The sequence below is a fragment of the Chlorocebus sabaeus genome, chromosome 8 (genome assembly GCF_047675955.1).
Source record: "Chlorocebus sabaeus isolate Y175 chromosome 8, mChlSab1.0.hap1, whole genome shotgun sequence".
In the NCBI taxonomy this organism is placed as follows: Eukaryota; Metazoa; Chordata; class Mammalia; order Primates; family Cercopithecidae; genus Chlorocebus; species Chlorocebus sabaeus.
In genome coordinates, this window is record NC_132911.1 from 98,642,679 (window position 1) to 98,657,919 (window position 15,241).

The following is a 15,241-nucleotide window of genomic DNA, read 5'->3' on the forward strand; positions in this document are numbered from 1 at the left end:
ACGGCGCGGCCGGCGGCGGCAGGGAAACTCTCAGGGGCTCCTTCTCCGCGGCTGGCCTCCCCACCGCCCGGCTGTCGCATCTCCCGCCAGTTTGCTCTTGCTCCCTCCCACTGCATTTCGGGGGTATCAGGCTGCAGCTCAGCCCGGGCGCATAACAGGGCGACGTGACTCGGGCGACTATAGGGTGGCTGGGAAGTGACCGTCCTGGGGCGCGCCCTAGCTGTCCCGCCAAGGCCTCAGGGAACCCGGGTCTTTCCCGAGCGACGCGGGGACCCGAGGGCCCGCCCCTCGGGGAGGAGAGAAGCGTTGGCTGAAGAGCTGGCCAATGGGAAGCGCGGGCGGCAGCACAACGTGGAGTGGCTGCAGAATGTAAACATCGCTCAGCAGCGCGCAGAGCCACATGCGGCTCTGCGCTCCTCCGTCCCGGCCCGCAACCACTCGGAGCCCGCTCCGCCAGCCCTGCGCTGCACGCTCTGGGAAGGCATCTCCCGGCCGCCCACCCAGGTATGTATCAACCCTGTTTTCCGGCTCCCTGCTCCCCCTACCGGGTTTCTCTCCCCATGGGTGGGTCGCTCCCTCAGCCCGCCGCCGTGCCCCTGCAGTGGCCTCCAGCTGCCACCCCGCAGTCCCCGCGCAGGAAACGCTCGCGCCACGCCGCGCCCTCCCTTGCTCCCTCTCTAGTCTCCACCTCCAATTCCGGGGTCCCCGAGGGTAAAACCCCTCTTCGGAGCGAGCCCGAGAACGGCATTACCCCTCCCCATGAGCGCGGTGGTCCCCGGGGACATGGCCGGGTGGGAAGAACGGTCGCCACCACGTGCAGGCCCCGGGCCTGCCTGCCGCGCCCCGCCCCGCCGCCGCCGCCGCCGCCGCCGCCAGCGCGCCCTGTGGAGCCCGCGCGAGCCGGCAGCGCGGGAGGGCGCCGTTCGCGCCCGAGCGCTGTTGGGAGGAGGCGGGCCCGACGCTCTTCCTTTACCGTTCCCGGAGTGTTTAAACTTAGGGGTCCCTTCGCTGCCTCTATGAATGCCCCCACAACCAGCGCGCCCCAAAACTGCACATCATCAAGTCAGACTTGCGGCGGGTATTCCGCAAAGAGGTTTTGCGGCGGGAGCAGCGAGGCGGGGAACAGATCTGGGAACAAAGATCCCCCGGGTGGAGGAGCAGTGCGAAGCCCTCTCGGAGACCCGCGGCAGCTCGGGCGGGCCACGTCTGCCCCGGCCCTGGGCGAGCGGGAGGGCGAGCGGGCCGCGCTGGGGAGACGGAGCTGCGCGGGCGGGAGCCCTTCCCGAGATGCACCGGGAGGCGGCGCCCGGCAACCCCGGCTCCCGCCCGGTCTTTTGTGCTGCGCCGCTGGAGCGCGCTTGAGGCCCGGGAAATAGCCGCCGCCGGACGGTCGCTTTGGGGCGGGCGAAGTCCTTTTCCACGCTTTTTCCATTCTTCGTCTCGTGACGCCGACAAAGTAATTGTTTCTCTCCCTAATTTACCTGTAAGAGCTTTGCCCAAGGTGACAGCATCAGGAGAAGTTCATGCCTTGTCAGTCCCAAGAAACTTTCTGCTATTTCTAACGATTAGGATGGCTCTGGGCGGTGCAGAAGTTGCCTCCCTTTTGCAGTCACTCAAAACGCAGTTGCCGGTATAGCTAGCTTAAAGGTCCAACAGCATGATGTCAAGAAAAGGGGTCAGGGGTCTCCCAACAAGCGTCACCTGATAGTGAGCAGAACTGGTGGCCCTCGTGGTTGAATTTGATTAAATGTACTGAAAACCAGTATGTCGAGCGACGTTTGTGGGATTCATCTTTGAATGATGAATGTATGCTCGGTACTGAGTTAACTAGTAAATTGGTTTTAAAAGACACTGCTCTTATAAATGTCCTTTGCCATACTCTTGGCTATTATGTGAACAGAATACAATCATAGTAAAGGAGAAATTAGAAAATTCCAAGACTTCTTTGTGTGGAAAGGAATAGAGTGAATTCTCCCATATTACAGGTACCTGGTCAGTAGACAAGTGGGTCTGTTAAAAAAAAGAGAAAATAAAGGGCGGGGGGCGGGTATGTTTGTTTTTAGCTTGCTTTTTTCCTACTTATCCGTTTTAAAATTCACCTAAACTTTTTTCCCCTATTGTACATGTAAAGGTAAAACACCATGGTAAATAAACTGTTGGCCTCTACCATGCTTCTTTGGGGTAACTGTTTTGATTGCTCCGACATTCATTTTCAGGAGGAAAAAACCCCAGAAGATTCTTGGAGGCACAGGCTTAAAAAAAAAAAAATTCAGGCTTAGCCCACCCATTTCTTTATTCTGTACCTTTTCTTTAGTATATCTCCTCTGTCGAAGCTTCACAGATCCTTTTCTCTGTGCTACAGTTATGCTCATCTTACAGGACAAAAATTAAATGTCTTTTATTTCCAACTAGGCCTCGGAAATTGTTTTGTTCACCTTTTTATAGCCAGTATTCAGCAGTTCAAAGGCATAAATAGTAGGATTTGGGTAAATGCTGGTTTGAATTCTGTGTAGGATATCCCATTACAAAACTTTAAGTCTCTAGGTTACCATGATGGATGGTGGATGGATGGTGGAATTATTCCCAGTAAATACCAGACTCTTAAAAACATTAATAGACTCTATTTTTTAGAACAGTTTTAAAGAAAAATTGATAAGGTGGAACAGGACTTGCATATACCCACTCCCGTCTCCCACCCACCACACATGCACAGTTTCCCCTCTTATTGACATCTTATAGTATGGCACATTTATTACCCTATGATGTGTTTGCTATTAATGAATCAATGTCGATGTGTTATTATTAACTAAAGTCCATACTTTATTCAAGTGTCTTTAGTTTTTACCTAATATCTTTTTACTGCTTTAGGATCTCATCCAGGATAACCATAACATTTAGATGTCATGTGTTAGGTTCTTCTTGGCCATGGCAGTTTCTCAGACTTTTCTTGTTTTGATGACCTTGACAGTTTTGAGGAGTGCTGGTCAAGTATTTTGTAGACTAACCATGAGACAAAAACATCAGATGAATTCCAGTAGAGGAGTTGACTGGGGTTATGGGTTTGGGGAGGAAGATCATAGAGATAAAGTACCATTTCCATCACATCATACTAAGAGTTCATACCGACATCATGATTTATTACTATTGATGTTGATCTTGATCCCCTGGCTGAGGTAATGTTTGTCAGGTTTCTCCATTGTAAAATTATTCTTTTTCCTCCCTTTCCATACTGTGCTCTTTGGAAGGAAGTCACTGTGTGCAGCCCACACCTGAGGAGTGAGGAGTGAGGAGTGATCTTTTTTAGGGTGAAGTATCTGTATTATTTTAATTTATTCTGCATTAGAGATTTGTCTCTTCTTCCCCATTCATTAACTTAGTCATTTATTCCTATCAGTATGCACTCATGGATATTCATTTTATAATTTGAATTATAATTCAATAATACTTTTATCTTGTTGGTCAGATTGTTCAAAATTTTCACCAAGGTATTTTTCACATAGTTTTATTGTCATGAGACTCATTTGAAGCTAAGCAAAAATGAATGGTGCTTAATGATAATCAGTATTTCGCACGTAACAAGAAAGGAATAAAACATTTTCTTCCCATTTAATGAAACTTGCTTATCCTTCATGCTTATCTAAAACATACCTAAAGGAAAAAAACACTTTGTATTTTAGTAGAGATGAGGTTTCACCATGTTGGTCAGGCTGGCCTTGAACTCCTGACCTCAAATCATCTGCCCGCCTCGGCCTCCCAAAGTGCTGGGAGTACAGGCAGGAGCCACTGCACCTGGCCAATTTTTAAAATTAGAATCAGTTGAGATGCAGTTTTAAAAACAATTTTATTGTTAAAATACATTTTACTATAAGATACTTTTGACTTCACATACTGTGTGGAAGGGTCATTGGGACCTCTAGATGTCCACAGAACACACTTTGAGAACTGCATAGATAGTTGCCCAAACCAGAATCCTGGGAGTGAACTTAGTCATTCCTTTCTTCTTTTTTTCTGAGCTCCATAATCATAGTTAATATTTCCTGGGTAAGATAGTGTGCTAGGCTGTACCCCAAGCCTTCACATACTATTCACTCCTTCAGTCTTCCATCAACACTATGAGACAAGCGCTAAGACTATCATTCCTGGTTTATAAATGAGGAAGCTGAGGCACAAGTGTAGTTTGCCCAAGATCCACAGTAGAGTCTAACTCCAGCTCCCCTGTGCTGTGCTGCCTCCATTTATCACCAAATTCCTTTCTGTTCTGTTTCCAAGTCATTTCCGCATTCATGCTTTATTTGCCTCTGCCTTATTTCAGGACACCATTCTCTCTTCAGTGCAATACTCTTCTAACTGGTTTTCCTGACATGCATTGCCCCTTGCCGTCTGCCTTCCAACCTATTGCCAAACTGCCCTTCCAAAGCACAGATGCCACTCCTTAAAACCTTTCTATGCCTCCAGTTGGATTAACAGTCAAACCCCAAAACTTAAACACACAAGACCTCTTGCGCCCAGGAGATCCCCCTACATGGAGCTTTCCACATCCCCTGCCCTTCTCACCTTGGGACCTTTGCACCTGCACCTAATTCTCCCCACCTCCATTGCCTTTCCCCAGCTAGATCCCATTTATTCATTAATACTCAAACACTGCCTTTTCTAGAAAGTTGTCTTGCCCTGTTCTGAAGTAGGACTTTTCTTTATACCATCTCTTCTCCAACTTATGCTTGCCTCTACCCCTGCTTGTGTCTGCCAGGCTGTAGGGAGCCCCTGAGGGCAGGGGCTGTCACTTTCAGGGCTGGCCTGGGGCCTGGTGGACCCCAGCCCTCTTTGTGGAATAAATAGAGGGGAGGGGGCAGAAGTGTGCTCTTGGGGTGGCCCTTGGAACCTAACTCCAGGAAACACTTCCTTGAAAGAACTTCGCAGCTGGCACCTTGGAGGGCTCAGCAGGGTGGCAGCAGAGCACTGCCTCTGCTCCTGAGCTCTGAGTACACCAGAGGCACCAGGGAGTCTAGGCAGATGAGCCTCTGGCTCTGCCAGCGCTGCGCTTGGCTGCCACCTCAGAGGGAGGGCCCTTAAGAAGGAAGGCATTGTAGATTGTGAGACGTAGACAGCACACCTCAGAGATGGTCAGTTCAGCTCCTTCATGATTCCTGAAACTCCACAGTGAGGAGAGAGAACAGAAAAGTTGGGCAGTGATGGAAATCCAGAAGCTCTGGGAGGTTGGAATAGGTGGGAGGGCACAGAGTGCTCTGGCCGGGGCCCTGCTCTCCACTGAGGAGGATGTGGAAGTCACCAAGAAACACTGTTCTCTGTCCCCAGAGCTTGAGTTCTGTTGGACTGGGGAACAGAGGATAAATGTGGAATGGATAACTATTGTTAAGCATGATGCAAAAGAAAAGATGATATGGCAGAGGGGACTGCAGGGGCGGGGAGTGATCTAGGGAGGACTCACAGAGGAGGTGACATTTTATTTAGTTCAATCATTAATTCAATAATACTAGGGCACAGTGAAGCTAACAATTCCTGCCCTTTAGAGCTTAAGTCTAGTGTAAGGGAGGGGGAATGTCATAGAAACTAATAAATATGTCAGATAGTAATAAGAACTAAGATGAAAAATAGGAGCAGGGTAACAGATAACAGGAGATGCTATGTTAGCTCTTCAGGGAAGGTCTCCTGGTGAGACATTTGAGCAGAGAACTATGAAGAGAGAATAAGCCATGCAGATAGGAAGGAAGAACTTCCTAAGCAGAGGAACAGAAAGCCCGGAGGACCTTGGCATATTTAGTGCACAAGGAATTTCGTATGACTGGAATGTAGTGAGCAAGGGAGTGATGGGAAGGAGATGCAGTGGGAGAGAATGTTTTAAAAACATCCAGCTGGCTGCTTTGTGAAGCATAGACTCCAGCAGGGGAAAAGAGTAGAAGCAGGGAGACTGGATAGGAGATGGGTGCAATGCAGGGAAGGGGATGGTTTGTGGGAGCAGGCTGGGTGGTGGAGATGGGGAGAAGCACACAAAGGATATACGCTGAAAGTAGAGCTGTGCTGATGGATAGATTGAGGCGACAGAGACAAGTAAAAGGCAAGCAACTAGATGGGTGAATGGCTGTCACTCAGAGGAACAGCTGTGGGGTAGGACAGAATCAGGAGTTGGTTTTGGACAGGTTAAATGTTTTAAAATTTCCTCTACTTTTTATTGTTATTATTTTGAGACAGAATCTTGCCCTGTCACCCAGGCTGGAGTGCAGTGGTGAGATCTCAGCTCACTGCAATCTCCCAGGTTCAAGCGATTCTCATGCCTCAGCCTCCCAAGTAGATCATATTACGGGCATGCCATCACCATGACTGGCTAAGTTTTGTTTTTTTTGTTTTTTTTTTTTTGTATTTTTTGTAGAGTCAGGGTTTCGCCATGTTGACCAGGCTGGTCTTCAACTCCTGGCCTCAAGTAATCCGCTGGCCTCAGCCTCCCAAAGTGCTGGGATTGCAGGCGTAAGTCACTGTGCCCAGCCTATTATGAAAAATTTTAAACATCCAGCAAAGTTGAAAGGATTTTATAATGAATACCCATATGCCATACCACCTATATTCCACTATCAACATTTTGCTATGCTTACTTCATCACAGATCTCTCCATCTATCCATCCATGATTCCATCTTATTTTCTGGTGCATTTCCAAAAAAAAAAAAAAAACGGGAGATATCAGTACACATCTCCCTAAGTACTTTAGCATGCATAGCATTAGCAGTTCAATATGAAATGTATAGCCTGGGTGTGGTGGCTCCCACCTGTAATCCCAGCACTTTGAGAGGCCAAGGCAGGTGGATCACTTGAGACCAGGAGTTCAAAACCAACCTGGCCAACATGGTGAAACCCTATCTAAAAAACAAAAATTAGCTCAGCATGGTGACCCACCCATGCCTGTAATTCCAGTCACTCCGGAAGCTAAGGCACAATAATTGTTTGAACCCAGGAGGTGGACATTGCAGTGAGCCCAGATCATGCCATTGTACTCCAGCCTGGGTGACAGAGTGAGGCCCTGTCTCAAAAAAAGAAAAAGAAAAGATAAATCTTAGGTATATAATCTTAATAAATAGACTTGTGGAACCCAAACTCTTGTCAGGTTGTGGAACATTACCATCACAGTGTTTTTGAATTTCATTCATGTTGTTGCATGTATCAGTACTTTGCTCCTTTTTATTGCTTAATATTCCATTGTATGGATATGCTACACTTTGTTATTTTTAAATTATTAGCTATTGTGAATAAAGGCATTGTGAACATTCTTGTGTGTCCACAAGGAAGCCTTTTTATGGACATACATACCTTTTTTTTTTTTTTGAGATGGAGTCTCACTCTGTCACCCAGGCTGGAGTTCAGGGGCACCATGTCAGCTCACTGCAACCTCCCTCTCCTGGGCTCAAGCAATTCTCCTGCCTCAGCCTCCCTAGTAGTTGGGATTACAGGCACCCACCACCACACCCAGCTAATTTTTATATTTTTAGTAGAGACTACTAAATGGGGTTTCACAATGTTGGCCAGGCTGGTCTTGAACTCCTGACATCAGGTGATCCGCCCGCCTTGGCCTCTCAAAGTGCTGGAATTACAGGCGTGAGCCACCACGCCCAACCCGTGTTCATTTCTTTTGAACATATACCTAAGAGTGGAATTGTGAGGTCACAGGCTAGGTATATATTTTATTTTGAGAACTAATAGGGGCTGGGTGCAGTGGCTCACACCTATAATCCCAGCACTTTGGGAAGTGGAGATGGGAGGATTGCTTGAGCCTAAGAGTTCGAGACCACCCTGGGCAACCCTCGCTCCACAAAAAATAAAGAAGTTAGCTGGGTGTGGCGTTGTGCCCCTGTGGCCCTAACTACTCAGGAGGTTGAGGTGGGAGGATCACTTGAGCCCAGGAGGTCGAGGCTGCAGTGAACTGAGATTGCACCACTGCACTCTAGCCTGGGCAACAGAGAGAGAGAGACCCTGTCTGGAAAAAAACAAAGAAAACAACAACAAAACTGGCATAGTTACAATGAAGTACAGCCATGTGTATCAACCAGGATAAATCTCAGAAACAATGTTTTTCAAAAACAAAAGCAAATTATAGGTCGTGTTCAGTATGATACCATTTATATAAAATTTGAAAGCATGTGATACAAATTACATGTAGTTGTAGATACATACTTATGCAGTAATAGCATAAAAGCATGCTTCACCAAAGTAGTCATCAATTTCAGGACAGTGGCATCTTGGGTGGGGGGAGGTGATGAATGAGATCACAGGGGTTTATAATAGACTTCAGCTATATCTGTAGCATTTGTATTTCCTTAAAAGCATCTGAAACAAGTAGGGTAAAATGTTAATAGTTAATAAACCGAGTGATGGATGCACAGAGATTAATCTCTACTTTTTGGTTCTGTTATTTGGTAACTTGTTAGTTTTTAGGGTGCTGTTTCTGAACTATTTACTCACTACCCCCCACCCCCATCCACCCTGCAACCCCTAATTCTGTAGGTAATTGAGGCTGGGCTGAATCAGGATGTGTGGGGCGGACAGCACTGTCGTTTCCCACTCTTGTGACTCCCTCTTCTTAGAGACCCGGGGCAGAGCACCTCTGCCCTGCTCCTGGCTCCCTAGCCCTGAGATAACTTCCAGGCCTTCCTTCTCTTGGTTCCTAAATCTAGGTCTGTGAACTGGACCAAGCTGTCCTTCCAATCCCAGTTCCAAACCTTGCTTAAAATTGAACTTTGAACCATGTTTTAAAATAATTTGTTCTGTTCCATTGTTTTTCTTCAGAGACTCTAACTTTATGCAGTTTCATTTGCCTATCACTTCTCTAATGATTTTAAGTTTCTATTTTTTTACTTTTCTTAATTCTGTTATGTCTTCCACAGTATCTTTCACAGTAATGTCTCTTCTCCCTTGTGTTCCTTGTAATTTTTTTTTTTTTTTTTTCTGCAGTGTTTCTGTATTTCTGTCCCATTTCTTTCCTAAAGCAGTTTTTAATCTGCTGGCTCCTTTTTCGTGCCCTCCTGTGGTTTGTCACCTTCTGCTGCCTGACCATCCCTTCTTTGAGTTCTTTATTTCTGCTTTGTCATCTTCCTACATAACTGTCATTGCCTTATTACATTTTGTTTGAATCATAATAGAATATTGGGTTAAAATTTTCTTCTGACCGGGTGTGGTGGCTCACGCCTATAATCCCAGCACTTTGGGAGGCAGAGGTGGGCAGATTACCTGAGGTCAGGAGTTCGCGACCAGCCTGGCCAACATGGTGAAACCCTGTCTGTACTAAAAATATAAAAATTAGCTGGGCCTGGTGGTGCATGCCTGTAATCCCAGCTACTTGGGAGGTTGAGGCAGGGGAATCGCTTGAATCTAGGAGGCAGAGGTTGCAGTGAGCTGAGATCGCAGCATTGCATTCTAGCCCAACTGAAGGAGACTCCATCTCAAGAAAAAAAAATTTTTTTCTTCATTGTGGCAAGATTTTTTGGATGAGTTTTCTTTCTGCAGGGAGGAAGTTTTGCCACTCTTTTTCAGATTTTTGTTGTTGTTGTTGTTGTTGTTTTTCTGGGAGAACCTTTTGTGGATTTAAAAAATCTTTTTTTTTTTTTTGATGGGTTGGATTTTTCTGAGCCAACAGTTAGCAATTGAGTCCTGTAATGTGAGAGGGGAGGCAGCTTTCCTTGATTCTCAGCTCGAGGGCTCCCTCGTCTGTTGTAATGAGGCCTACTCTTTACTGAATGGCACCTCTGTGTAGCCAGATCTCCTCTAACTTGAGGATCCTAACCTCACTTGGGTGGGTTTCACCAAGCCCAGAACTTCCCTGGCCCTTCCCCAGCCTCTGATTCGGAGGCATCCTGCCCCTTCCTGCCAAGGTACTCCTCTGTCTGTTGGAAACTGTACTTCCCAAAGCTATCTGGGTGTCCTCTACTCACTCTGGTGATTTCCTTCTTCCTCTCCTAGTGTTCTTGTCCTTTTCCTTCTTGGTCCTGCTCACAGTGGTTCCCATCCAGGGTGAGTCCTCTCCTCTTAGGGTTGAATTTTCCTAGGGATGGCTGAATTTCCACCACCAGCTGGACTCCTGTGAAGCTTCTGGTGTTTCCTATGGCACCTGTCCACACGTTGTAGATTACTGTGTTGGTTTGGGGGTGACGCCACACATAATGTGAAATTCGTAAACTTTGTCACTTCCTCATTTCACCGAAGATACAGTTTGTAGGTGTTTCACACCTTCATTCTTGTTGCCCTGTAGATTTTTTTAAAAAAATTATTTATATTTTTTTCATGTCAGAGGTAATGTACCAGCATCATAACAAGGTTCAAGGGTGGCACATCTCAACCGTGCATGTGAACACCCAGTCATCATGTTTATGAACTCCAAAGGATCACCCTACAGATTCTAAGAAAAACTGTCACCATGCTCCCATCAGGCTGCTATAGAGTCCTTAGCAGGTATTCAAGGCCCTCCACAGTCTGCCCTGCCCTCTTTGGTTTTTCTCTGTTCTCTTTGGTATGACCACTGCTCCAGCTGAACTAATCTATTCACCATCCCAATAACTTATCCCACACATCCCTTTCCCTGTGTCCCTGCTGTTCCCAAGACTGCACTGTCACTTCAGGGCTTTCATGTGGTAGCTGTTGTTTGTGGTGACCCCATATGTATTTCTCCCCTCTCCCTTTCTGCTGGTGTGAGAACCTAACGCACCACTCACCAGCAGGGCCAGGTGTGTAAACCCAGTTTGTTGATTGTGGTACCCTTTCTCTTGGCAACAGGGATTGTTTCAGGAAAGGATAAATGTTCCAAGCAGGGCCAAAGTCCTCCCTCCACACAAGCTAGCCAGGAAGCCTGCCTCTTGCCTCTAGGGTCACTGTGTCAAAGAATGTTCACCTGGAGGACCTCCCATCTGCAGTACTAAAGGACATGCTGACACAGAGCAGAGGGAGTGTCCTGGTTTAAGTCCTGGATCCACCTTGGTGGTTCCTAGTAACGTAAGCCAGCCCATCATTTTAGCTTTTGTGTGGCGATCATTTCACAATCATTTCACATTGTGTGTGGCGTCACCCCCAAACCAACACAGTAATCTACAATGTGTGGGCAGGTGCCATAGGAAACACCAGAAGCTGCACAGGAGTCCAGCTGGTGGTGGAAATTCAGCCATCCCCAGGAAAATTCAACCCCAAGAGGAGAGGACTCACCCTGGATGGGAACCACTGTGAGCAGGACCAAGAAGGAAAAGGACATTTTAGCTTAAGATTATTTTGAGTCAGTTTTGTCATGTGCAACTGAAAGAATCATGACAAATACACCTGACCTTGTTCTGCCATTGCCCCTGTGCTTTATCTATTTGTATACATTACACTATAGGGTAGTTGTGATTGCCTATTTATTTGTCTGTGTCTCCCACTAAAAGTTCTTAATTGCACCATCACCATCATGTGTCCAGCACCTAGCATTGTGCCTGGCCAGTGTTGGACAGTAAATGAAAATTCAGTTGAAACTACATGTCTGCCTTACCAAATTCTTCCTCAGGGTCTTAGACTACCAAGTCCTTCATGAAGCCTTCCTGGCAAGTGAGAGAATGTATGTAAAATGTCTCGCACTGTGACCAGCACAAAACAGTCTCTCACAAGAGCTGCGTCCTTCTCTCCTGTGGTTACTCCAGCCAGAAGTGATGCTCCTTGTAGCTCCTATATCTCATTTAATCAAATGGCATCAACTCATACTGTCTAATACCAGAGTTTGCATTTCTCTTAAGTTTTCAATGTGAATATAAATGCCAGGAAGCAAGGACTTTGCACAGTGCATCATGCTAAAGAATCTGCCGTTGTTGGACGTACTTCTGAATGCATATGTGAGCAATAGTTAGAAGTTAGATGCAGGTTAGTGATCCATTATTGGCTGCAGGAATCTTTGTGCTGTGTGAGACATAGATAGATTCAAAGGACCCTAGAAAAGGGTAGAGCTCAATCATACATTTGCAGAGTATATGAATGGTGTTTGAAAATCTAAAGCCATAACAGCTTACCGCAGCCGAAACATAGCTGTGATTATCCCATATACCCAAATATCTCACTCCTTGGTAAAAGCTGCTACTTGTCCAAGTTGAATAATTGGAATGAGAAATGAGGTGAGAAAGTCAGAGTTTATCATGCCTTCAGTTCTGATAAGGGGAACTGAGTACTACCAAGAGAAGGGGCCAGAAGCTCTGGGTCTAGAACTTTGTCTCATAATTCTCATATCAGCCTCATACTTTTCTTTGCCTGTGTCTTCCATATGTAATTAGTAATAGTCTGGTTGATTCAGCCTTTCATTTTTTAGTCCTGTGACATATCCCTCAGGAGGTACTGAGAACATGTGCCTGTGAGTCAGCCTTTCTAATAGAATGTAAGCTCCAGAAGGCCAGGGACTTGGTCTGCTTTGTTCATTGCTGAATCTCCAGTACCTAAAACAGTGGCTGGCCCCTATGTATTGGATCATAGCAGGTACTACATTCATCTCTCTACTAGGGCGAGTACAGTTTATTTCCCTTGTGTGTGCCTTGCTAAAATATTTATGTTTAAATTTCTGTACTTGATACACATTGTGAAAGGACATTTTCAAGTCTAAGTCCCATGACGTAAGTGTGCCTGTGACTCGCACTAAAAGCTCTTAATTGCACCATTGTGTGCTCAGTACCTCGCATTGTGTCTGGCCAGTGTTGGACAGTAAATAAAAATTCAGTGTTTTATTCACTGAGGTATAGTGCCTAAAACAGAAGACATTCCATAAATATTTGTGGAATGAATGACTTAAATATTTGATTAATGAAGTTTAAGTTGAGTAAAGAAATGAGAACTCATAGCTTGGATTTACTAAGAATACTATGCTATGTTTATTTGTTTGTTTATTTTTAAAGACAGTCTCACTCTGTTGCCCATGCTGGAGTAAAATTGTATGATCATAGCTCACTATGGACTCAACCTCCTGGGCTCAAGCAATCCTCCCACCTCAGCCTCCCAAGTAGCTGGGACTACAGATGTGCACCGTCTTCCCTGGCTAATTTTTAAATTTCCTGTCGAGATGGAGTCTTGCTGTGTTGCCCAGGCTGTCCTCGAACTCCTGGCCTCAAGTAATCCTCCCATCTCAGCCTCCCAAAGTGCTGGGATTACAGATGTGAACCACTGCTCCTGGCCTATGCTACATTTATTTTAACATCTTTATTGTTCACAAGTTATTTAACAGGCATCCCCTTACTTGAGTCTTGCAACAACCCTATGAGGTTTATTTTGCCAGATTTATAGCTGAGGAATAAAACTCAGAGGAGTTAGAGGGCTTCTCTAAGATTATTTAGCTTGCAGATTGGGACTTGAACCCAAGTCTTGACTCCTAATTTTATATTTGTATGAATTCATACAGATGTCATAAGAAATTATCCACATTTTGTAACTAGAATTATAGAATCTGAGAATTAGAAGTGGCCTCACACATCGCAAATCCTGAACCCCTCATTTTTCAAAAGAGGAACATAAGAATTGGAAAGTTTATATATGTATCCAAAGGTACACATCCAGTTTAAGAATTTCAAAAAGCTGGCCAGGCACGGTAGCTCATACCTATAATTCCAGGAGTTTGGGAGGCTGAGGTGGGTGGATCACCTGAGGTCAGGAGTTTGAGACCAGCCTGACCAACATGACGAAATCCCATCTCTACTAAAAATACAAAACTAACCAGTGTTGGTGGTGCACGCCTGTAATCCCATCTACTTGGGAGGCTGAGCAGGAAAATCTCTTGAACCTGGGAGGCAGAGGTTGCAGTGAGCCGAGATTGCGCCACTGTACTCTAGCCTGGACGACAGAGGGAGACTCCGTCTCAAAAGAAAAAAAAGAAAAAAAAAAAAGCACTTTGGGAGGCCAAGGTGGGCAGATCACAAGGTCAGGAGTTCAAGACCAGCCTGGCCAACATAATGAAACCCCGTCTCTACTAAAAATACAAAAAATTAGCCAGGTGTGGTAGTGGGTGCCTGTAATCCTAGCTACTCAGGAGGCTGAGGCAGGAGAATCGCTTGAACCTAGGAGGCGGAGGTTGCAGTGAGCCAAGATCGCACCACTATACTCCAGCCTGGTGACAGAGCAAGACTCCATCTCAAAAAAAAAAAAAAAGAAAAAGAAAAAAAAAAGCACTTTGGGAGGCCAAGGTGGGCAGATCACAAGGTCAGGAGTTCAAGACTAGCCTGGCCAACATAGTGAAACCCCGTCTCTACTAAAAATACAAAAAATTAGCCAGGTGTGGTAGTGGGTGCCTGTAATCCTAGCTACTCAGGAAGCTGAGGCAGGAGAATCGCTTGAACCTAGGAGGCGGAGGTTGCAGTGAGCTGAGATCGCACCACTACACTCCAGCCTGGTGACAGAGCAAGACTCCATCTCAAAAAAAAATTTTTTTTTCAAAAAGCTGGCCAGGCGTGGTGGCTCCTAGCATTTTGGGAGGCCGAGGTGGGTGGATCACTTCAGCCCAGGAGTTTGAGACCAGCCTGGGCAACATAGTGAGACCTCATCTCTAAAACAGATTTTTAAAAAATTATATATATATATGAATTACAAAAAGCTGGCTTCTCCAGCCAGTGCCTCTGTGTGTCACCTGGTTTCACTCAGCCTGAGAGAGTGCATTGAGCTTGTGAGAGACCAAGTTGCTGTCTGCTTTGTTTGCATCAGAGGCCCCTGAAAACTAGGCCCCTTTCTGACAGGAGCATGGCCCTTGTTGGAGGAAACCATAATCTCACCCTCATTTTTTTTTCTTTCTCTCTTGTATACCTTGCAGAGGGGTAAGGTGGGTGGGAGTTGTGGAAAAGGTATCCAGCCAGGGTTCCGTACTCCTGCCCATTTAGGAACTTTTTTTTTCTTTCTTGAGATAGAGTTGCTCTGTCATCCATGCTGTAGTGCAGTAGCACCAGCTTGGCTCAATGCAACCTCTGTCTCCCGGGTTCAAACAATTCTCGTGTGTCAGCCTCCCAAGTAGCTGGGATTACAAGCATGTGCCACCATGCCCAGCTAATTTTTGTATTTTTGGTAGAGACGGGGTTTCACCATGTTGGCCAGGCTGGTCTCAAACTCCTGACCTCAGGTGAACCACCTGCCTTGGCCTCCGAAAGTGCTGGGATTACAGGTGAGCCACCGCGCCTGGCCTGAACTGGTCTTGATAGAGTCTTCTGAGCTTGAAAGTTAATAAAATAATAACCTATTTCTTTCTTTCTCTGATACCTCCTTGTGTAA

General features: G+C 46.0%; 1 protein-coding gene and 1 non-coding gene across 2 annotated transcripts in view; one reads left to right on the plus strand and one right to left on the minus strand.

Moving 5' to 3' along the window:
- Positions 1–391: 391 nt before the first annotated feature.
- NDUFAF6 (NADH:ubiquinone oxidoreductase complex assembly factor 6) overlaps positions 392–15,241 on the plus strand; it is a 229,585-nt gene continuing 214,735 nt past the window's right edge. The window contains exon 1 of the mRNA XM_073018223.1: positions 392–504. The gene's annotated coding sequence lies outside the window, so the exon portion shown is untranslated. The remainder of the gene's footprint in view (positions 505–15,241) is intronic.
- Positions 10,281–10,381, minus strand: LOC119624979 (small nucleolar RNA U13). Its single transcript, XR_005241138.1, has one exon. It is a non-coding gene; the product is annotated as a small nucleolar RNA U13 (small nucleolar RNA).